The 25,876-nt window shown below is 35.1% G+C and overlaps 1 pseudogene; it reads right to left on the bottom strand.

Annotated features, from left to right (window-relative positions):
• Nucleotides 1-323: 323 nt before the first annotated feature.
• The window catches only part of LOC119876223, a 36,539-nt pseudogene continuing 10,986 nt past the window's right edge, over nt 324-25,876 (bottom strand).

Raw genomic sequence — 25,876 nt, 5'->3', positions numbered from 1 at the left:
CAAAGAGAGATCAAAGCCCTGAGGCTGTTCTTCGGGGGACAGGCTTGAGGAGCAGCAGCGATGGACTCCTGGGGCAAATTCTAGACGCCTTACGGCCACCGGGAGGAACAACTGGCCTCTAGAAGAATGGAACCATGAGTAAGGGGTGCTGCGACTTTGGCCTTGACAGATAAAGACCTAATTCCTCAGGAGCCTGCACCTGTGTCTTGGCCAATGTCTTGGATATCCTAGAAGATGATAGACTCCTGTGCAGTTCCCTCCCCAAAACAGACCTTATATTTCCCTCTCCCCCTTGCGCCTCTGTTGAGATGAAATTCAGTCCTTCAGTCCTTGCCAGGCCCCTGGGGAAAATCTCCCTCGCGTTGTAACTCTGACCATTGTTTCCAGCAAAGTTTCAGAGGATTCAGGGTTTCTTGATCGGTGGTGTGAGCCAGACTCCAGAATGACAAGTCAGGGCAAAGCTGCTGAGAAGCCTGGTCCGTCAAGTTGTTGTTAGCTCTGTCCGTACTTAGTTCTTGCTTGGAGATGCCAGGTGGAGAGGTTGTCTCCTTAACGTAGTTGTGGCAAAATAATTTTGATGTAGTCTCCTGAGTGCCCAGATGTGAGCAAGGGTGGGAGGGTGGTGGAACCTGTTTCGAGATGACATAAATGGGCAAATGTGAGCGTCTAACGTGATGAGAATCATTATCTGAGTGGGATGGAAGAGGGGCTGAGGTTTATGGCCAAAATGACAATTATTGTAATTATGACTATTTTAAATATTTGAATATGTAAATTAAGTAACTTTAAATATAAAACAGACTCATAAATTAAACATCTATATAAAAAGTAAACAAACATGTAAACAATTATAATTTCACTATTTGCCATCATAATTATTACCTATTACTATTATTTCTTGAGGTTTCACCGTTGTAGCAACAGCAACTAAATGCCACTATGAAGTGTTTCTATTTAAAAAAAAATCCCCTTGTTTATCTAAATTTAATCAATACTCTAGTTAGCCATTTTAGATTAATTATATCTTGGGTAGCATAACCAATACTTCAGAAGGAGATATTTGAGCTTAGTTCAAGATCTGGGGAAGGTAGTGAAGAGAAATATCCTGACAGTGGAGAAAGGGGTAAGTCTGGACATAGCAGGTCATCAATCATCACTTATTAGTCCTGGGCACAAGTCTGTGGTTTCTCACTCTGACTAGAACAGTCATCAGATGTTAAGGAAAGTGGAAAATTGGGATGAGAAAGCCCTAAGTCTTCCTGCTTCTCTGTAATCAGCAAGTAAATTACATAAGTAGAAGACAAGCAAATGGAAATTTAACAGTCTTCACCTGGGATAAAACCAGTCCACAGGGCAGCCCGGGTGGCTCAGCGGTTTAGCACTGCCTTCAGCCCAGGGCCTGATCCTCCAGGATCAAGTTCCACATCAGGCTCCCTGCATGGAGCCTGCTTCTTCTCCCTCTGCCTGTGTCTCTGCCTCTCTCTTTCTCTGTGTGTGTCTCTCATGAATAAATAAATAAAATCTTTAAAAAATTAAAAAACAATCCTATCATTATTAAAAAAAAAAAAAAAGTCCACATACAAGGCAGTAAATGAGAATTGTGCCATGACATAATTTTATACTGCAAGGCTAGCTTTCTATAAAATCTCTAAAATTAACCTTCATCAGAAGATATTTCTTTAATCTCTCTTTATTATTTTGTCTTTTTTTATTCCCTCTTCTTGCTTGTTTTTTTCATCTGGGTTCAATATGTATATTACTGTTTTTCTTACAAACAGGCAGATTCATTTCTTGGGGTGGGAAATTCTAATATTTTATAAGCCTTCTTCCCATTTCTTCTAGTTTTTTAGTTCTAAATTATATAAAATTATTTATATGCTTAGAATTTCTTTATTTAAAAAATAGAACACTACTTGAAGGAAATAATAATTACTCATGATTATGTAATTACCCAGATTTATCCACTGTTAACATCCTACCATTTTGGATCACAATGATCTTTTTTTATTCACTCTCTTATTTCTATGAGCATTATAAATACTCAATAAGAATCAAACAATGCAGAAAGTACCAAAAAAAACCTTAAAAGTTATCCTGGAAAAACTACTAAAAAATGATCATAATTTCCATTAGGTAAATACCATCCTAACTAACTTTTTGGAATACACAGAGATAGGAAAGCAGAGATTTACAAAATGGGCTAATAGGTAAATCAATAAGAAGATAGGAGATAGATGTAGGAACATTTTAATTAAGATGAAATAAGAATAAAGAAGTTTTATTTAATTTAAAACATTTCATTTATTTTTACTTAATTTAATAAGAATAAAACTAAAAAAATTTAAACCTTGAATTTCTTCACAAGAAAATTAATTTCCTAAAGAATCTCAAGACTGAAATGAGAAAAATGAAGAAAAATAGATCAGATATGCAGTATTTTTATTAGTAATATTTTGTGTGTACTTATTCTTAAATAATATACATTTTTCATCTGAAATTCAAATTTAACTACAGATCCTGTAGTAAATAAAAATATAAGACACTCAGTTAAATTTGAATTCGAGATAAACAATAAAAAAGTGTTTATTATAAGCATTTTATCTGATAGCCCATACTGCATCAAGTTTGGAGGGTGGTAGAGAAGAGAGCCAGGCCATTTGTATAGAAGAAATGCCATTGAACTTTGAATCATTTCCCCAATTCAGAATGTAGTGCTTGGGGATCCCTGAGTGGCTCAGCAGTTTAATGCCTGCCTTTGGCCCAGAGCACAATCTTAGAGTCCTGGATCGAGTCCCACGTCGGGCTCCTGGCATGGAGCCTGCTTCTCCCTCCTCCTGTGTATCTGCCTCTCTCTCTCTCTCTCTCTCTCTCTATGTCTATCAGAAATAAATAAATAAATAAATCTTAAAAAAAAAAAAAAAAACAGAATGTAGTGCTTGAACTTTACTTCCAAAGGCCTATTCCTTTCTTTTGCTTCACCTTTAGCTGTAGGGATTTCCATTGTGCTTTTTTAGAAGTTAGAGGGAAAAGGGATCAACATTCTGTTTTCTTCCAGGTTTGGGTGTTATTAAGAAAACTTCTCCTCTCACTTAGAGTGGTTCTGGGCTTGAGGACCCTACCAGGCTGTGCTTTTCTATTCTGTTCAGAAATATATGCTTCATTCTTTACTGAGACTTTTGGTTTTTGCTTGTTTTGTTTGCTCTGGGTTTTGAATAAAATTACTCTATTTACCCTGTGTAGTGTTGGTAAATTTATCGTTGGTTTCCTTTTTTTCTTTACATTTTTTGCTCATTTTTTCAGGAGTTGACAGGGAGGGGGGTAGTCTATAAAGAAGCTACAATCTTCCCTCTTAGCTCAGTGATACTATCTTTAGATTTTCTATAAGCTCTACTTGGTGAATAAAACTATATAGTTAAAATCTTAGAGTAGCAAAGAAAAAGCTTTCTTTGTTTTGGTTTTAGTATAGAGTGCCTAAGACTTGGGCCCTTGAGTCAAACTGCTTGGATTCAAAGCTCCATTCTACCTTTTCCTCCCTGGAAACTTAGGCAAGTCTCAAGCTCATTAATCTTCATTTTCCCACCTTGTCAATGAGGTGTAATAGCACTGCCTTTCTTGTAGACATTTTCTGAGACTGAAATGCAATAAGGTAATTACTCAACAGTGTCTGGCACATAGAAAATGCTCAGTAAACATTGATGATTCTTATTATTTCAGCCATTAAGGAATATCCTCTATTAGAATCACAAAACATTGGAACTGGAAGAAACCTTTATACTTACTCAAAATATCTTAAATGCATGTAGTAATTTATTCTTTCCTGGTGCCATAAATAATGAATAACATATTGTTGTCCAATGTCACATTTTGTCAGCATTATTGCTTTCCCAGAAAGGAGGCATTATTTTTAAAAGTTTGAGATTTATCTGTAGTAAGAAAAGCAATACTATATTTACAATGTTGGGTTTGGTTATTTTTTTTTCCTAAATAACATGGTGAATTCAGGTGCTAGGAGACTTTTATATTTCAACACTTTCAATGTTGGTGCTATTGTGGAAGAGGGAACTTTGAACGAAGTAAAGATAAAGCAGTATAGACAAGTAGACTATAATATCTTTTGGCTTGAAATTAGGAGGAAATAAACAGAAATTTTCGGCAGTTGAGCTGACTCTGACACCCCCTCAATTACAAGAGATGTCCCTGCATAGTGTGACACTATTTGTAGCTTGATCTCTCCCCAGAAGCCTGTATGCTTAAGCTACAATTCATATACTTCAACAACCTTAGGGCCCAAGAGAGCACTTGCTCTGTCAGATTTCATGCACAGACATGATTGAACAAACTGACAAGCATGGTTAGTTCCCTTGTCTGAGCTCAATTTTTATTTTAAAATGTTTCCACATTTTTATTTACTAAGTGTGAAAGAAAGAAAGAAAGAAAAGTGATATTTGGGGAATATCACATCCACTCTACTGTTGCTAAAAGCTTCTTTATGAAAAATATAAGATCCACATAATTACATTTGGATATAGAGACTTATATTGATGAAGCTAAGATTATAAGTTCAATTCCCTCATGGACCAATTAGGTTCTTTTGTTGCTCCTCCAGAAGTTATATGGAGTCATTCATTCAACCATTCATTAAATGTTTAGTACTGAGTATGCCTGGGCCACTACTAAGGACAAATCAATGCTTAGTTAGGGCTACTGTTTGCAACCAAAGAGCCTGTTCTACTGACTGTGTCCCTGTTTCCATTTGGCCAAACTGTAAATGTGAGAAAAATCAAAGGAATAGAGAAAGAAGTAAAAATGTAATATCATTTCTAGACACTAACCTATAGAGGAATCATTTTATATATAAATGAAAGCTTACTTATATCAACAGATACTGCTTTCTGAGCTGACATCCAGTCCACAACAACAGAAGGTAATAACAATATGAAGCATGATAGTTCTGTTGCAAGTCAGAGAATACAAAGAACAAAAGGCAAAATTGGGCTCCAGATTCATAATCCTTGGAGAAAAGGAGCTCATCAGGTAGTTAAAATAATTTGTTCATATGACAGAAGTCTCTGTAACCTTTCAAAAATGAGCTCTTGAATGGAGTGAAAGAAGAAGGGGAGGCAGGATTAGACAATTCTAAATGCATGTTAAGGAAACACAGATCTTTTATTTTTTTTTTAATTTTTATTTATTTATGAGAGAGAGAGAGAGAGAGAGAGAGAGAGAGAGACAGAGACACAGGCAGAGGGAGAAGCAGGCTCCATGCACCGGGAGCCCGACATGGGATTCGATCCCGGGTCTCCAGGATCACGCCCTGGGCCAAAGGCAGGCGTCAAACCGCTGCGCCACCCAGGGATCCCCAGATCTTTTAATTCACACAGCAGTGTCCAAACTATTTCTTTTTGAGCCTCAAAAGCTGAGTTATTATCTGTCCAGTCAAGAGCTATCTTTGGATGTTATGGAAAAGAGATTTCTTTCAGTTGTTTGGTTGATCATACTGTGAATTCAGTAGGGATTTTTTTAAATATAGAATTATTTTAAATGTTTTGAGGGACACTTGGAGTGATACAAATCATTATTTTATTTTATGGAGATCAAGGCCATTTAGACATCCTCTGGTAATGATGAGTTAAACTTGTGGGCAGCCTGGGTGGCTTAGCGGTTTAGCGCCACCTTCAGCCTGGGTTGTGATCCTGGAGACCCGGAATGGAGTCCCACGTTGGGCTCCCTGCGTGGAGCCTGCTTCTCCCTCTGCCTGCCTCTATCTATCTAAACTATCTATCATCTGTGTCTGTCTCTCATGAATAAATTTAAAAAGTAATAAATAATAAAAAGAAAAGAAAAGAAAAGAAAAACTTGCGAGAGTGGAAATTAAGTGGAATCAATAAGATGGCCTTCCAGGAGAAAGAACAGATGTTTTGCACGTTGGGGACTTAGTTTTTTGTTAAGTGTTTTCTCAAAAAAAAATTAATATTATTTCTGCCAATGACATCCCACAAGCACTGCCTTTCCGGAGAGGGGAGGAAAGGAGAGGAAGAAACCAATTCTGTGCATAGAAAAAACAACTAATAAAGACAGTTGTTTATTTTCATAGGAGATTTTAAGAATCCAGCCATAGGTTGTCAAAAGAAAGGAGGAATGAACTATGTCAAAATCTTCATTGAATCTGCCCTCCTATAGTAGAAGGGGAGGTGGGCGAGGGTATGGGGTGACTGGGTGACGAGCACTGAGGGGGACACTTGAAGGGATGAGCACTGGGTGTTATACTATATGTTGGCAAATAAAAGTCCAATAATAAATAAATAAATAAATAAATAAATAAATAAATAAATAAATAAATAAAACAAAAAAAAGAATCTGCTCTCGCTAGCTAAAATACACATAGGCCTGGCCTGTTGTCACACACATGCATACTCATGTACCTTCTCCCACAGATGATTCTTTGCTTAAACTGCTTTTCCTAAGGTTTAGACACCCAAAAGTCTGTTTGCTCTAATTTCATAAAAAGCTTGAAACATTGGCTCAACAAGTTGAATCAACCTTCATGAAATGATTATTTCCTTTCTCTTGTTTTTTTTTTCCCTTCATTAATACCTGACTTCCAATTCCTAGTACAACACATATTTCTGTTTTCTTTTGTTTGGGTTTTTTTTTTTTTTAGGGTTTTGTTTTTGGTTAATCTCTCCTTTAGGGAAGATTTTTTTTCTTTTTGCTATTGAATGTTATTAAGACTTTCTTTTAATGTAGAAATAATTATCATAAGCACTTGGACAAAATATATTGTAACAAAACATTGGTACTATAGCACTATTGGTGCTAAAATTTTAGGTAAATCTTAAATGCTTAAAATAACTGTCAAGTCATTCAGAATACTTTCATATTATCTTCAAATTCATTTACATCCATGATTAAAATTCCAGAAAAGCAAAATTTAATCCTTGTAAAAAGCAACAAAGTTGATCCCCCCAAAACCCAGTCATTTTGATAGAAAATGGAAAATGCACTCAAATGTTCTTCTAATAGCTAATGGATTTTTTTTTTCATAAAGGTTGCACTGATTACATGTGTTCCCAGGAGACTAAAACCGTATGTCTTGACAGCTGATGGCTGCTTGAATAGCCTAGTAGTTTTTAGTATTCAGAACTGTAGATATTCAATTAGAAGCTTTTCTATGTGATTTCACAATTAAGAGACTTTTTAAAAGCATTTTTGGTAAATGGGAAGCTCTGTACAGAACCTTATTAATAAGGCAAAAATATTCTAAAAGCCTTTCAATCATTGTAGGCAGCAATTGTAATTTCTGTCAGGATTTTTATTTTAGGGAATATACAAACTACCCTCTATTGGACAAACATTTCTGGAAGATATGAAGAAGAGACAATACTTTTACCCATAGTTTCTCCTATGGAAAGTAATCTGTCTTGTTGTTTCCAAAGTCAACAGTCTTCATACAGAAAGCTTGGGAAATCTATTCTAGGGATCCCTGGGTGGCGCAGCGGCTTAGCGCCTGCCTTTGGCCTGGGGCGTGATCCTGAAGACCCGAGATCGAATCCCATGTCGGGCTCCCCTGCATGGAGCCTGCTTCTCCCTCTCCCTCTGCCTATGTCTCTGCCTCTCTCTCTCTCTCTCTCTCTCTCTCTCTGTGACTATCATAAATAAATTTAAAAAAATCTATTCTAGAATACCGTGTTATAATAAAATCTTAAAAAAAAAAAGTATTTAAAAAAATTGGGCAGCCCCGGTGGTGCAGCGGTTTAGCGCCGCCTGCAGCCCTAGGTGTGATCCTGGAGTCCCGGGATCGAGTCCTACATCAGGCTCCCTGCATGGAGCCTGCTTCTCCCTCTGCCTGTGTCTTTGCCTCTGTGTGTGTGTGTGTCTCTATGAATAAACAAGTAAAATCTTAAAAAAAAAAAGTATTAGAATACCGTGTTATACATAAACACGCATCCTCATCTAACAGACATGAAAGTCTACTCTAGCAAGAAACAAGTGGACACAATAGTCTTGCACATCTGTAATAACATTCAACACCTCTACCTTTCTTTCAGAGTGCACTAGCCATATCTGATCAGCTCACATCAAAAAGCAAACAAATACATGAACAAAAACAACAACAAAACCTTGACTCTACATGTGCATGTTGATTTCCGGACAAAGTACTATAATGCAATTCAACAGATAATTGAAAACTATTACAGAAGCTTCAGAATGCCTAACATTTTGCAGACAGAAGATTTTATGTAATGTCAGTACTTCCCTGTGCAACTTAGTATCTGTAAAAAAAAGCCATCCACAGGAGCTGACAGTAAGTCCTTTTAGTCAGACGAGGGACAGTACACCAAATGGTAATTCCACAGAAAAGACACATGCTAATGGGAGCTAGACATGGCATATATGAGAAACTGCTAAGAAGATGAAAATACTGTAAAAAAATACAAAAATTGCACAAACACAATAGAGATCCACTGAAGTATGAAGCAATGGCTCCAAATAGTGGATAGCTGGGAAATAGCTGATGGAAAAAGATAAATTTGTTCTAGAACAATTATGAGTTTCTTTTTCTTTGTCTCTGTCACTGGTTCTGTCTGTCTGTCTCTCCTTTATGAAACAAAAACAGAGGAGAAACTAAAAGATAATAGTCTTTGTGTGGCTACTACTCACCTATACCAAATAAAGTTATTCCCACACACTTCAGAAATTGTGAGAAGCTCAGAGTTCTTAATGTGATACAAGATCTATAAAAATTGCACTATGTATTAATATATGTTAGACTTTTTAAACCTACTTTTCTCCTTTAAATATTTCTTATGTGTTAGCAAATATTAATATGTTTTTTCTGTCATTTTCTTCTATACCCTCATTTGCCCTTTGCCATGTTCAAGTTACTCAAGTTTTTCTAATGTGCATTTCCTCAGGAAAGGGAGACTTTAGGTAAGAGTAATTAGAGGACAGATGCTCAGTGGCCCAGAGAGGCCTGAGAAAGAATGAACACCACAGATAAGTTGGTGGGATCTGAGAATAGTGAATCTGTGTGCTGCTTCAGGAGTGTAATACTCCAGAAACAGCAAGACTCTAGGGAAAGAATAGGTATCTATTATGCATGGACAGACAGGGCTGTAAATTAATTCCTCGGAGAGAGCTCCCTCCGTTGGTGAACATGGAAGCAGCAGAGCCATTCCCAGATTCACGAGAATGTGGTACAAACATCAGAAGAACCCATTAGATCTAGAGTAGTATTAAAGGCAGAAACAACATAAAGTGGTATTTCTTTACACCTAAATTTTGCTGACTGAGATTTGTATCTAACTAATTATCAAAATAATTATCACTTTAAAATGTCATCATCGGGGATCCCTGGGTGGCTCAGCGGTTTGGCGCCTGCCTTTGGCCCAGGGCGCGATCCTGGAGACCAGGGATCGAAACCCACGTCGGGCTCCCGGTGCATGGAGCCTGCTTCTCCCTCTGCCTGTGTCTCTGCCTCTCTCTCTCTCTCTCTCTCTCTCTCTCTATGTCTATCATGAATAAATAAATAAATCTTTAAAAAAATAAATAAATAAAAAATAAAATGTCATCATCCATCCATATAGTATTTCTGGATTTACCAGAGGGAGTTAGAACATGGAATCTGATTACTTCATTTCAGATGATGAGCTAAACAAGTCATTTATCTATTCTGTGCCTCGATTTCCTAATTTAATAAAAACAGCACTTACCTTATAAGGTTGTTATGGGGATTAACAAATTAATATCTGCACTACTTAAAAATGTAATAAATGAAACAAGAAATAAAGCAAACAAGTGACATCACTCAGAAGAAACTGAGTCACTATACTCACAGGTCACACAAACTACAGTACAAATAACATTATGGACAGCAAGGTGTGGGAAACTCCAAAACTATATTCCTTTTAATATTAAAAGTATTATATTAAAAGTTAGGGTGTTTAAAGCCTGATTTTGCAATAAAGGAAACCAAGATTCAAAGAAGTGACTGGACTGGCACACTGATTTTTGGCACATTAATTTGGATACAAAAACCAAATATGGTCTACATTATCACACACTGGGCTGCCAACCAGATTATCCCAGAGGGCTCAGCAAAACACAAGAGATCCTGCTCTGGTCAGCTGTACTGAGTTTCAGGAAGGGAAATGTTACTGTGGCCTTGATACATAATGGAAACTTGCACATTCCTCTTTTGATGATCAGTCAAACTACCAAAATTAAAAATAGAAAAGTTACTAGCAAAGAGTAACATTTAAAAATCTAAATAAATAAATAAATAAATAAATAAATAAAGGTGTTTCCTTTTAAAAGGCCCCTGTGTCCTGTAATACATGTCATCAGATCACATCTCCAGAATGAATTAGGAGTTCATGTTGAAGAGAAATAATTTAGAGAAATGTTTTATTTGTAGTATCTATAGTTTGAAATAAAACATTATGTATATTCTAAAACACAGGTATTTTAGAAACTGTAAAGGTGCCAGGAAGTAAACATTCGAGCAGAATATCCCCATCCATCAATGACTATTAATAACGTGATGCCTTTTAACATACTTTTAAAATTATGTCCCTTTTATATATCTATTATACATATACACACATATATGAATGTAATGATAACTGTATAGTGCTGTTTTGAAGTTACCAATATTATGAAATCATTTTAATATATATACATAAATGTTTGCCTCATTTTTAAGTTAAAACAATATGAATTTTGTATCCCAACTCTGAATAAATAATGCCAAATAACTTTCCAGATCTTGCCATTTCACAATCAGTGCATTAATATTAAGTTCTTATCTAGAAGCATGTTTTAAAAGTTCTCCTCCCAAATTGTCAAGTAGAATTATGTATTCTTCCCCTTATATTTAATTTACTTTCTTGAATATCTCATAAAAAGTCGGGAAACTCCCAACTCCTTGCCCAGTGTAGTTCTGTATTGGAAAAGATAGTATGAGTCTGACACCTGCTGGCTATCTATGAAGTTGCACAATTGTCACAAATTGGAATTAAATTTTAATTTCAGTTTACAAAACTCCCGGCTCCCTTGTGAAGTAAAAATTATCAGTAGTCTTTCTTTCTTTATCTCTTTCATTTTTGCTAGGAGTTTCAGGTTCTACTTTTCTTTTTTTTTTTTCGGGTTCTACTTTTCTTAATAAATTTATCATTTTGTATTTTTTACTCTTAAAATGAAAGATTGGGTCAATATTTCAAATAGAAGCTTTAAGATTTAAATCTCATGTTCCTTAAATTGTATTTAAAATGATCAATAGATAATAACATCCCCTTTTTGTTAAAGTCCTCACTGTTTTCAATTTTACTTAACTCAAAGTTGTACTGATATGAATCTTTATGTATAGAAATTTTTCTTTATTAAATGAGACATTCTTACATATCAAAAAAATGAAAGTAGAGTTGAAGATGAATATCTTTGGGTTATTTAAAGCTAATACTAAATATATTCAAATTCTACAGCAAAATGAGGTATGACAGATCTATGTAATGACTCCAAATATTAGCAATGGGCCACTGTTCATTGGGTTCGCATTTGTGTGAACCACTGACTTAAGCATAAAAAAGAGCAAGGCAGTTATCTCCATTCTTGCACTGGAAAATACTGTTTTGAGGTATTTGCATCAGAGATGATTAGACAAATAAATGGTAGGAGTCAAAGAAAAATATGACTTCCAGAGGAATATATAAGGAAAGCTTCATTAATAAAAATTAAATTTAAATGGAGGTATGAATTCCATTTTTTCTTTCATTTATTCCATTTCTACAATTTTTTTTTAAATTAAAGATTTTACTTATTTATTGGAGAGTGGGTGAGAGAGAACACATGAACAGGGGCAAAGGGAGAAGGAGAAGCAGACTCCCCTGCTGAGCAGGGAGCCAGATATGGGGCTCAATCCCAACACCCTGAGATCATGACCTCAGCTGAAGGCAGAAGCCTGTCTGAGCCACCCAGGTACCCTCACTTCTACATTTAATGAAAGTTTAGTTTTTATGTTGGAGTGTTTAATGCTGGCTCATAATCTGGCTCTTTTTCAAGATTTTATTTACTTATTCATGAGAGACACAGAGAAAAGCAGAGACATAGGCAGAGGGAGAAGGTTCTCTGTGGGGAGCCCAGTGTGGGACTCAATCCCAGGGACCGTGGGATCATGACCTGAGCCGAAGGCAGACGCTCAACCACTGAGCCATCCAGGTGCTCCACATACCATTTTCTATATGAACTGTCACATCCACAGATAAAGAATTTTACTTTTTTCTTTTCAATATAAGCACCTTTTACTTCTTTGATTACACTGACTAGATGTTGAATAGGAGTGCTAGAGTGGACATCCTAGATCCTTATCTTAGAGGGGAAGTATTCAGTTTCTCACTAGGAAGTGTGATGCTAGTTGTAGGTTTTAATCGTGCCCTTTATCAAGTTGAGGAAGCTCCTTTCTCTTAGTTTAAAGAGTATTTTAATTAGGAATAGTTGTTGGAGTTTTCTTAAATGCTTTTTCCTACCTCTATTGAGATACCCATATACTTTTTTTTTGTTTGTTTCTAAGGTAAATTATATTTATTGATTTTTGAATGTAAAATAACTTTGCTTTCCTGGGGTGAATTGTATTTGGTCATGATGTGTTTATTTTTCTTTTAGTATATTGTTAGATTTGTTAAGATTTTTTGTATGTATATTTATGAGAGATATTGGTCTACAGTTGTTTTGGGTTTTTTTTACTATGATATTCTTGTCTAGTTTGGATATCAGGGTGGTGATGGCCTCCTAAAATGAGTTGGAAAACAACCTCTCCTTTTCTATTTTCTGTACATATTTTTTTTCTTCCTGAAATATTTGATATTCTTACTTGTGCTATTTCCTATGAGAAATCTGCTGCCATCTTTATTTTTATTTCTCATATGTAACTTTAAATGTAAATTTTCCCCAGAAAAGGGGAGAGCTTTTAAAAATTTTCTCTTTATCAGTGACTTTTAATTTTATTCTGTGACCTCTTGACTCTCATTTCCATCTGCTCTCCTTCTTGTTCACTATTGTGTAACCATACTGATTTGTTCACTGTTTTCTGAATATTCCAAACATACTCCTACCTCAGAACCCTGTACTGTTTTCTTTTTCTTTCCTGTACTGTTTTTTATGCGTCAAAAAATCTTTTGCTCTTCACCTCCTTCAAATTTTTGCTCAAATACCATTCTTTCAATGATGCCTACTGTTATCATGCTATGTAAAATTACAAATCTCCTACACTTCCATACCACCCTTCTAATCATGGATATAATTCCATAACACTTATCACTTTCTGACTTTCCATACAACTAATACATGTTTTTTCCTGTCTTCCCAATCGGAACATAAGCCATAGGAAAGCTGGAAACTGTGTCTGTTTTGTTCAGTGTTGATACCTAGTACCTAGAATGATGCCTAGAAGGGTGTATTGTCAGAAAACATTTGTTGAAAGAATTAATTCTTAAACAAATGAAGACCAAATTAAAATATTAAATTGAAAATAATATTTAAAGTAAGTATTGTTTCTGTTGGGATTTATTTTGTACTACAAGAAACCTCATTTTATCTTTGTCTCCTGACAATTAGTAAACCCTTAATAAATATTTATTGAATGAATGAATGGTAAATTCTGTACTTTTTACTTTAGAGGGCCACATGTTAATGTGATGGTTTAGTTGAAAACTCTAGTAGAATCCTAATTTACTGGTAATTTAACTTCTAGAGCATTTGCCATTAAAAATTTTGTATTCATAGCTAATAATTTTGACTGAAATGTTCTTTTGTCATTGGATGTTCATTTTAAAAATATTACAACTGGTGTGGTATAATAAAAAAAATCATTACAGTCAGAAGACTTAAATTCAGGTCCCAGTTTTGCCACTTTCCAGACTTGTCACCATAGGAAAATTTCTTAAAGTTTCTGACTGTCAATTTTCTTATTCTTAAAATGAGGACAGTAATTGTAAGTTCTCCAAGTCCTTTTCAAGTCTTATGTTCTGGGAATCTATCACAATAAATCACTTACCGAAAAGCAGAGTTGTAAAAGATGATGTTTTACAGCGAGGCAAGGTTACTACTATAACAATAAATGTCCATAATGATAACTTCAAGGCATTCTGAGGTCCCAGATTTCCTCCTGAGTCATCCTAAATGTTTTCATGTTAATTTTTAATACAACCTATCAGGGAATTAAAACAGACATGTGCATGCATGCACACACACACACACACACACGCACGCACACACACACTGGGGAAATTGTAATGGAAGAGACTATAGAAGTCTTTTCCTTCCTTGCCAAGGAGACATGCGTGTACAAATACACACCTCCCTGGCAACGAAGGTTGCAACAGTGGAACCTTGTTGGCCTTTTGAAAAACAGGTCTATCTATACTCAGCCTTTTTTGTAACTGTATAACACACTATCCTAAGGACAGTATTGTTCTAAATTAGTTATCCTTATGTCTTATAATTACTACTTAGATTACAAAATATATAATTTGGAAGATTTTCTTGTCATCTGACATACCTACTAACCATCACCTCACAAAAGCCTTCCTTTTCTGCTGGGCTTTACCTTGTCATTGTCTCCAAATGTTTGCTATGCAATTTACATTCTTACTCTAGGAAGGTTCTTAGGTTACACAGGGCCTTGACAGGAAGAAAACAGATCTCCAGACAAGGAACAAGGGAAGGGACTCCCCACATCCTGCAGACACCATAACAAATTTCCAATTTCTATATATTTGATCATACTTATGGTTTCTAATTTTTCGTTTAGCCAAGGACAGTTTGTTTAAAGCAACTATCTTTTCTAACCAATACTTCATAAAATACATTGTAACAACAAAATATGAGAAAAGCTTAAAATCAGAATAAAGGATAATACTTTTATAAATGTTGTTTTCTAAACAGCTCATTATATTGACTTATTTTCTTCTCAAGTAATTACTTAGAGGTCAAGCCGGGTGGCTCAGTGGTTTAGCGCCACCTTCATCCCAGGGCATGATCCTGGAGACCCGGATCAAGTTCCATGTCGGGCTCCTTGCATGGAGCCTGCTTCTCCCTCTGCCTGTGTCTCTGCCTCTGTGTGTGTGTGTGTGTGTGTGTGTGTGTGTGTGTGTGTGTGTGTCTCATAAAATAAATAAATAAAATTTCTTAAAAAAAAAGAAATTACTTAGAAATTAATTTCTAAATACTTAGAAATCACAGTATGCTCACAGTTGTCTGGGAGTCTATGCTCTATGACACTCCCTGGGTCTTTCAACCTAATACCCCAGGGATGTGTGAATCATTTCAAGTTTATCATGTATGGGTGACACCTGAATTTCTCACAGACTGAGGAAGAAAATCATCAAAAGGACAGAACTTAAAGTGGCCATTTAAGAACCCAGGTGTACATGAGGAGAGAATGTCTCTGAGGAAGAAAAAAAACCCTAGTTATCATTCTGTTATTGCGTAAGCTTATCCTCCAGATATTTGATCTCATTGAATGCAACAGCACCAATTTCATAAATATGCAGCCTGACTATATTTTCTCTATTTCCTTTTCTCCTTTCCTCTACAGATGCTGTTTTGCCCCCCTTCATTTCCATATTCTTCAGATGAGAACATGGAAGAGGTGACATGAAGAAAGAGAAAGAGCATGGTGACATCAGAATGTAGTTATTAAAGCAAGGCATAGCATATGTGGCTACTGTTGATATACTCACTGTTAGTGGGCTGTACTCTATTTTGTTCATCAAATCTGAAGGATGAATTAATGCATGCCTGCATTTGTGAATAAATGAATGAATAAAATTTACCATTCCATATAAATGCAACACAGTGTATAAGAATAAATGATCTGGAGGAAGGAGTAGGGGTTTTAGTTACAATAAAGAGGTAAAGAGGCTTATACTTTTCAAAATGGGGAAATCAATACTGGAAAGAGAAGGCTACTTTAGATCGAAAGAAGAAAATATTGCAGAGACAATCAAGTAGCAAAAGATAATTGGGAGGATTCTATCACTTTCTGATAAGGATAAGAAACAACATATTTAGGCTGCACATTAATTCACCTTGGTAACTCATTAAGATACAAACTCTGAATGTGAAGGCAGAAAATAGGAACCAAGTTTCTACATGTCTGAGCTGCCTGTGCTGGTCCACAAACCACAGTATGCAGAGAAAGTCTCAGAAGACAGCGGGCACTGGGATCATAGCCAGACCACCACATCTCTCCTTTGACTGGGATGACAGTAGATCTCAACTCTGTAGACTCCAGAAGTTTTTCATCCCAATGATGCAGAGCTCAAAAACTGCAGACTTAGCATTGATATCCAACTTTTGTTGAGATTTTTGTCTCCTCTTTGCTTTTCTTATATTGAACTATGTTTTTTTTTTTCTTCTACCACCCTACCTTCTTTAATGGCTCTTCTTATATATACATCTTGCCTCCTAAAAGTAGGAGCTCAGTTTTGGGATCCTCGATAAACAGATAAACAGATCCTGTTTATGACTTCAATTAAACCTTCTAAACATTTGATTTTTAGACTTGCGAGTGAGTATGCATATTAAAGAGAGAGAACACTCAGAGTGAGTTAAGCAAAAAGTAGATCTACTATTTGGCAAAAAGAAGCAATGCTATCTTCAAGCAAAGCTTAATAATCTAGCTCAACTATAACAAATTTCTTTTCTTCCTCCTGTCTTTTGAGGTGCTTTCTTGATCCGTAGACTTGACCTAGTTATCTCTGGAATATCTGGGTTCTTCCTTTATGTAGGAAAATGATTATGACAGTTTGCAGACCTCACTTCCTATGAAAGAGTTATTTTCCATTCCCCAGAGTCCCACTAAACATCTCTTCACATCTCACTGACTCTAATTTGCCCAACACTATACTAATCATTGGGGTAGTACAAATTTAGCTTACACAATTTGGGTGAAGTTATTCCACCCAAACCTCAAAGCTGAGTATTGGAAACAGTACTGTGGGCAGCAGAAAGGAGGAATGAGTATCAGGGAGCAAATGGACAAATATTCCCTACAGTCAGTTCTAGATCTCTATCTCAATCAATTTTACCTTATTGCCTGACATTGCCCTTAAGTCTTGATAAGATAGTCTACAAAAAGCACCTCTCATTTCAGGTCCCTTCTCCTTGCCATTTGCTCTAATTATTCATTACCCTACCCATCTTTTGGATCTTCCCTCACAATTAGCCTTTGACCTTTTTGAATCACCTTGTCTTCCCCCCTCAATTTTCTTTCAGTTTACATTATTCCTCAACTATTTTACATGTCTCTTTATGTCCAATTAGGTTATAAGTCCATGAGAAGATCAGATGTTTTTACATTTTTTATAACTTCCTTCAATACCAAGTAGATTATCAGGCACATAGTCAGTACACAATAAACGATTGCAGAATAAATCCTCTTATAACTAAACAGGCAGCATATTGAGGCAAATGAGCACTTAATTGGGAAATACAGTTTTAATTTCAGCTCTATTTTATATCAGTTGCCAATTTTGCCTAAAGTATTTAACCTATGAGCCTCATTATTACCATCTATAAAATAGGCAGCTTTGTATATGTTGTACCTATCTCATATCACTTGCAGGATCAATTGAAATGTTTTCAAAAGAAAAGGGTACTTACAAAGAAATTCAGAGAAGAATCTGGCAAAGAATTCTGGCTTTTTAGGAAACACATCCAAGAGAAAAACATAACTGAGTTTGTAAATGTGAATATCCTTAGAATAAAGAGCAGGAGAAAAGAAAAATGTTCCAGCTGGGAGAGAAAGAGGAGGGCCAGAAGTTCAGGAATGAACATAGCCTTTTCCCTGCATCTGAGAAAACCAGCCTAACCAACACTCATTCTTTTCAAAGAGATTGATAAAAGAAATATTTTGCGATTACTCTTTTGACAGTGGGAAAATACAGAATTTTCAGTGAATCCCTAATTCTGGCTCTATGAAATATCAGGTGTTAGTTTAGAAAAATAAAGGTAGCCATTGCCAGTCAAATTGATTGTATCACAAAATCAAAGAATCAGTAAGAGTATCTGGTTCCTTTAATTAGGATAATATGTCAGCTTTCTAAATCAGACAGAAAGCCAACTTTTCAATGGCTACAACAAGCTTTTATAGTCTCCTTTTGATGCAAATTCTTACTGTGTCACTAAATGAAGCATCATACACATATAAATGCATTCAGTTGGCCTCAAATTCCAAAAAGCCTTATTTTTGGAAGAGAATAATAATTGTCTCTCAGACCTAAGGCTACAGAAAAGCTACCAGAGAGAGGTTCTTTTTGAAAACAACTGTAGTCCTAACTCTACACCTGATTCTTTCCATTGCTGTAACATCCCATTAAGTTAGCCTGTGCTTAATGCAAACGTGATATCCCTGAGAGAAATCTAAAATACCCAGCAGGATTATTACCTAACAATAAGGACAAACAGGAAAACAGATGGAGGTCATTTGGATATGTTTCTAATCCCTGGCCGTTTGAATCTAGCAAGCAAATGCAAGCGACTATGAAAATAACAACATCTACGGAACACTAATATCCTTTCTCTGGTATCTAACTTTAGGAAGGGAATTCTTAGGAGTTATTTCTGATAAGATTAATAATCACATAATGATAGCTTTGTTTAGTGATCAGCTAACATTTCTCTTTATGCTACTCAGATAAAGTTTATTAAACTCAATGATACATTTTTATAAATTTTGACTTCACAAATATCACATAAAGGATAAATAATATTTTACAAATAATAAAATATAAATATATGCTTATTTTTAATTCATCTTTTTGTTATTCATATTACTACTAATGTGCTTTATTTCATAAAATGAAGAGCAATTATAACAGAGTACAATATTTCCTCAATATCTACCTTTAAATATGAGACATTTAGAAGGATTTTTTTTAAATAAAAGGGTTTTTTCAAATAAAAGGATTTTTATTGCTAATAGGACTATGGAGAAAGAATACTCCATTCATTGTTGAGTACATATAACAGTTCAACTTCTACAGAACACAATTTAATTACATTTTAAATTTTTACCTAGAAATCCCACTGCCAGAATTTCACTATATGGATATAGAAATTGTGTTAAAATATATGTACAAAGATTTCATTTCAGCATTTTCTTAAGTGCAAAAATAAATAAACGGTAACAACAAAACAAATATAAAAGCAACAATTTCATCTACAGGAGACGGGTTAAATAAGCTTCTGGATACCTATCAAGAAAAACAGCTACCATAGAAAATAAAAGTAAATGCTGATAGCTAATACTCTTTAAAATACATGTTCAGTGTAAAATTCAAGATCCAAAACACCGTGTATCATGTCATCTCTTTCCTCAAAAACAACAATAGAAAGAATATATAAGTAGACATACCTGAATTTTCTTTTTCTAATTTCTAAAAAAAAAATGGAAAAATTCAGGAAAAAAAATGTTATTTTTGAAAAGTGGAAAGAAGGAAAATGGAGGAGAAAGGTTTTTATTTCTAGTCCTATAATTCTTTATACTCTTAGATTTCTATCCTTGTAAATATGCAGTTTATACTGTTATTTTTAATTGTTTTTTATTTCATTAGCATTATCTGTGTGGAAGTTAGAGGCTGTAATTGTTTTTCTTTTTTGGACTCTATGTGCTTTTTAAAAAAAAGTCACAGGTCATACGTACATATTTTATCTTCCACACAAAAAGGAAATAGAAAGTGTGGCTACTGAGGACTTTAATACAGCAATGACTATAAGGACTTCCCAGGAGAGGAAGATAGTATGTAACATGTTTCAAAAGTGTTTAACAGAAGAACTTTTAAAAATAATACCCAATATCCAATATTCCATACAGGAAATGTTAAAAAAACTGACTTTACCAATTAATAAAATATCAACTGAATGGGTTCCTTCTTATTGTTAGAGATGAGATGATAAAATGCAGTTGACTTAAGTCCTATTAGTCCTTTTATCTTGATGCATGTTTTATTCTTTTTACAGTTTGTTTGTTTGTTTTTAGTAATCTCTACACCCAACATGGGGCTCAAACTCATGACTCCAAGATCAAGAGTCACATGTTCTGACTGAGCCAGCAAGGCACCATTTGATGTGTATTTTAGAACTAAATGTATAGTTTTGTAGAGAAGGGGTCACCTTTTTTGTTAAAGAATGTAATGTAAGAATGTAAGAGGTCCTGACATAGTTGGCAGGATAAAACTTGCTGGACACTGCTTTCCCAGACTCTGCTGCAGCTGAGAGATCCTTGGGACACCTGATAAGCAGCCAGCAGAAGGTGAGATTTCTTACCAAGTCAGACTCCCAGAATCTCTGTCAAGTCCTGTGAAGCGAGAGTGAGGAGAGTTCTTTATCTCTCTTTCTACATTTAGATTAGCAGAAGAAATTATTTGTGGAACTAGTTCCTTGGGCCTAGCAACTCTTTGGTTAAATTCGGTAGCATACTCTTTGGATGTTGATCCATTTTTTTTCCCAGAGCTTTGTCTTTGTTTTCTTTTTCTGTGTTGTTTGATGTGCACATGAGGTAAAGGCTTTTGCTAAGGGATATCTAAAAAGTCAAAGTCTCAAAACTGACAGGCACAGGTCGAGCACTTAAAAGCTGTTACAACGCTTGCCACCTCAAAAAGATTCCTTTGATAGGATAAGTTGGTCACAGAACAGGTCAGATTGACACTCAGTTAAGTACCAACTTCAAGAAAATTTGCATGCAATGAGGTACACTAAACCAACACATGGTCTCCAACCCCACAGCATAACCCGCTTAGGTATTAGTGTGGCTCCAACAGACCCGAGGCTTAACCAGCACTATTGATGTTCATATATTTCCCTGTTGTTTTGTTCTATGTTATAAGAGCATGGCTTTATGACCAATGAGAACATTGTCTTTGGCCTTCACCATTTGAAGAATGTACTTACTGGGTTTCACCTTGGTGACCAAACAGACTGGGGATCTGACTCTAACTCACTTTCTCTCTCTCTCTTTGTGTGTGTGTGTATGTGTGGGGGTGTGTGTGTTTAAGTATGCCAGCTCTCAGGGGTGTTTGTCATGAGAGGTTCTAGCCCATAGGAACCTTTATTGTCTCAACCATCATTGCTTGTTAGTGTTGGAAAGTCCCATTCCCAGTATTGCCTACCTGGTGTCACAGATTAGTGGGTCTGTGACTAAGGGCATTGATGTAAGAAAAGACATTAGGGTTCGAAGCCAAAGGCTAAGAATTCTTGAGATGTCTTTGGTGCAAAAAGGCGATTTTATTAAAGCATGGGGACAGGACCCAGGGGCAGAAAGAGCTCCCCCTGAGGGGTCTTGAGGAGTGGCTTATTTTATACTTTCAAGTTGGGAGGGTGTTAGGGATAGCCTAAGTCTCTAAGGAATTTTGGAAGCAAGGTTCCCAGGACCTTGAAGGGGCCTATTGTTGGGAAAAGGTCATTTATTATGCTAATAAAACCTTAGTCATGAGACCCTTCAGATGTATATCAATAGGTTATATACTTGGGGGATGATTGCCAACATGTATCTTGGGGATTTAGAGATAAAGGAAATTTCTAAAGGAATTTTTATATGTTAAAGTACACTTAGAGGATCCTGGGGAGCAGGCTAAGATTTAGCCTTTTGCCCTTAGCAAAGTACTAATATAGATGGAGGCAGTTGAGTTCCTAGAGGAATGTCACTCTGCCTGTTTTTAAGGACTTGTCAATGGGCTGTAAGTAGTAAAGAAATTTAATAATTTTACTTCTGCCTTTGTTTCCCATATCAGGCATCTCACAATTTTATGGGAGACTCGAGACACCATTTATACCACACCATCCTTACTGTCTGTGCAATGAAGAATGAAGAACTTTTTCCTTTCTTAGACTAGTTTTGGGAGTAAACTTTTATATCTTGGCCTGTATCACCTGTGCCCTCTCTGGATGCATCTTACGTCTTTGGTTAAGCCATTAAAGTTTATTTGTTTGAGTCTCTATTAGATTCTACTTGTCAATGGCCAGGTGAAGGACCCTTTAAATTGGCTATATTTGAAAGAAAAATATTCTTTACAGAAAGCTCTCAATTATCTTATTGACAATAATGGCTAGCCCTAAGACACTCCCTTTACAAAATGATATCAAAGAAATTAGACTTAAGATTTAGAAATAAATATCCACATCTAATGTAAATTTCCCTTAAAACCTAGCCTCATCCACCTATTTTAAGTTACCTTTCCCTGTAAGATACACAGGAAGCACTAAGTCTCTAGGTTCAGAGTGTTTAAGTTGCTCATGTAGGTGCTAAAGCCAGGAAATAAATTTTAAAAAAGCACCTAAGAATGCAAATAAGGCTTACTTTGCTTCTACTATCCAGAGATTGATAATCTAGCTCTGCTAGCTTCAGGTCTTGCTATGCAATCCTGACCCCCACTGCTAATGAATTCCTATCTCCTGGATAGCAGCAAAATTTTTAACTTATAAAGCCCTTATACACCATTGAAAAGATGCTACCAAATTTAGAGATTAAAAAGATTAATGACTGCTTACAAACCCCCTTCATAGGAAACAGGACCAGAAATTTCTCCTAGGCCCTCTTACAAATGATCTTGAAAAAACAATATTGAGAAGACTAATAGAAGCCAAATTTGTATTACACACACAGAAAGAAGATTTTTGTTAAAATGCTTTCTACAGATTTTACTAAGATAAAAATCTTTTGATTTTAGTTTTAGTTAAAAATCTCCTCAATCTAAAAAAGCAAATATAGTTGAAAAGGCAGGCCAGTCACTTGATATTCAGATTGTAATCTAGTTCTTTGGGGAATTAAAAACAACTCTTTGTCTTACAAATCTTTACAAAACCAGAAATGCAACTCTAGAAACAAGTCAGAGCTCACCTATCTTGACCAAACCCCAGACCTCATCTATTCCTCTCAAAATGTTTGTGAGTATTGTGAAAGATCAAGTATTGTGAAAGATCAAGTATTAAAACAAGTGTCATGTATTTAAAGGGGAAAAAAGGTAAATTTTAAACCACAATTACCCCGAAACTCTGGAAACAAACAAAAAATTCATTCTTTCTGTCCCTTGAAATTAATAAATCTTTTGTTTTTAAAATGTAAACACAGCCCATAATTGCCCAAAACCAAAGAAATAAAGGGGGAAAAGATGTTTTGTTTTATTTTAATAGAAACTGCTAAAATGACTTTTGTGCCTAAACTCTTGCATCTCTCATAACAAACAGATATGCACCAAATCTCCACTTTGGAAAAATGTGAATACTTTCTCTGCCTTTGTGATATAAATTTTCTACCCCATCTTCTCAAGGACATAAGAATTAAGGAGAACTTTAAGGGGATAATTTTTCGCAAAATGAGAAAAAAGAAGAGGGATGTATTTGGAAATTGGGCCTTTAATGTCCTTTCCACAAATAGAACAAAAGCTAGAAGACTGTTTGCATCTTGTCTTTGTATGTTTCTATGCATCGATGTCTGTGTATGTGTCATTATATGCTATAAATGTGAGATATTTTTCCTCTCGATGATAGTGCTAAAATCCATTTGCAAAAAAGTTCTATTTTGTTGATTTGAAGGCAAGCACTTGTAAGAATTGTAAGAATTGGGCATTCCAAAACCCTGAAAGATAGAAACTAATCAAAATGTTTTTCACATGTATATGATCTAGGAAAATATTCAATACTAACGCTAATTTAAGGTTTGGTTTAATTAAAATAAAATTGCCTTTAGAGTTAGTTATGCATTAAATGTAAGACTTACTTTACCTGCATTTAATTAAGGTTGAATGGGTTCATATCATTTCTGTTACAAATTAGTCAAAAAGAAAAATTAGAATAATGGTTAACTTTGTCTAATTCCTCTTGAAATTTTGTGGGTAATCTAAACTGTTAAGAATAAGTAGATTTAATAGATGTAAATAAGATTAAAATATTTATGGATAAGCTATTGGGTAGCCTCCAAAATATTTGGTAAACTGAAATTTTGGAGTTTTGCTAAGTTAGATGAGAAGTTCAGTTTGTTGAATATCGAGATCATTTCCAAATAAGATAAAATAATGACTGAGTACTACTTATACATTTGCCTACTTTTGTCTTACTGCAAGAAACTAAAGATAGTATGGATCTGCTAGTAAACTTGATTTGTGCTTTAATAAAAATTGTACATTGAAAAAAACACATTTCCGGAAATCATAAAATGTATTCGTAGATTTGCTAATCTAAAAAATACTGGCATAGCAAACTGTTCACAATTGCTTATTACTTAGTTTTCACTAGAAATTAAGTTTCTAAGAGTTGAGAAGTCTAATAAATGTTACTAAGACTACTAGAAATAAGGGAAACAACTTTGTATGCAAGAAAAGTTAAGATCTGAGTTTTTGAAGGAAAAAAATGAGAAATGGGAATAGATTTTTGATGAGAGAAAAGAAAGTAATTCTGTCTTAAAGTGAGAAAGTTTATTTAAAGAAGGAAAACTTGAGACAAAATCTGAATGTAAAAAGGTAGTTATAGAAGGTTTATGGAGAGAGAATCTGTAGAAGGGAATTTTGTGTGTGGTCAATACTGGCTAAATTGGAATAAATTTAAGTAAGCAAGTAAGTTTTAATATCAAAAATACACTGATGTGAAGTTAAAATTTTTGTTTTCTCCTTTTAAAAAAACAAAGTTTTCCTAAACCACTGATCTGCTTTTAATATGACATTGTAAATGTTTTTATCTTTAAAGTTATCTGCCTAGAAAACAAGGATTCTGTGGTTTGGCAAAATAATTTCTTATGTTTATCAGATCTTTGATTTACTTAAAAAATCATATTTTTAAAAAACTAAATTTTGTTCACAGCTATGTAACCTTACATATTCATCTTTGACATTTTTATTGCATTTTGGTTAAATGGATAATTAAATATTGTTTCATAATGATATGATCCTATTTAATCAAATATTCAAACCATTGATATTTTCTGACATATTTCCCAAAGCCAAATTCTAAAACAAAATCCTTTGACCACAATCTGAGATGTTCCAGCTCTCTGAAACACTTCAAAGATTTTGTGAGAAATTAAACTAATCAGACTTTTTTTGTATGTTAAATGGAAAGCTTTGTCAAATAAGAGTACTAAACTTTATTAGATTATATTTGTGTAGATCATAATTAAAATAAGTGTTCTAAAAATTGTATAAAATCCCTAGAAATCTGACATCAAGGTATGTTATTACCTTGAAGTGTTGTGTGTCAGAAATAACCAAATGTCCATTACATCATGATGAACTTTAATCAGATCTTTAACCATGGCCATTTTTTAAGTTACTGTTTTACATGGATGCTGTTGCATATATGTTGTGTTTTGTTTTTTATATTATATTTATTTATTCATGAGAGGCACACAGAGAGACAGGCAGAGGCATAGGCAGAGGGAGAAGCAGGCTCCATGCAAGGAGCCTGATGTGGGACTCGATCTTGGAACTCCAGGATCACGCCCTGAGCCAGTCAGTCGCTCAACCGCTGAGGCACCCAGGAATCCCAAAAATATGTTTCCTCCTCAGTGAGACCCATAAAAAGAATTCTTGAGTACAGATTTCTGATAACTTTAAGATTATAAAACTGAATTAGGTAAGAATTTTCAAAACTAGTGGAAAAACTAGATTCTAACAAAACAAAAATTAATGACATGGACTGAAATAACTGAAGAAGTTAATCATAATTTTTATGACTCTTTGTTTAAAATATGGCCGACTTTTGGGCAGCCCGGGTGGCTCAGTGGTTTAGCGCCGCCTTCAGCCCAGGGTGTGATCCTGGAGCCATGGGATCGAGTCCCACATCGGGCTCCCTGCGTGGAGCCTGCTTCTCCCTCTGCCTGTGTCTCTGC

The sequence above is a fragment of the Canis lupus genome, chromosome 4, assembly GCF_011100685.1.
Source record: "Canis lupus familiaris isolate Mischka breed German Shepherd chromosome 4, alternate assembly UU_Cfam_GSD_1.0, whole genome shotgun sequence".
Lineage (NCBI taxonomy): Eukaryota > Metazoa > Chordata > Mammalia > Carnivora > Canidae > Canis > Canis lupus.
Note: the sequence above shows the minus strand (reverse complement) of the source record. Positions and strands in the feature narration are given on the sequence as shown.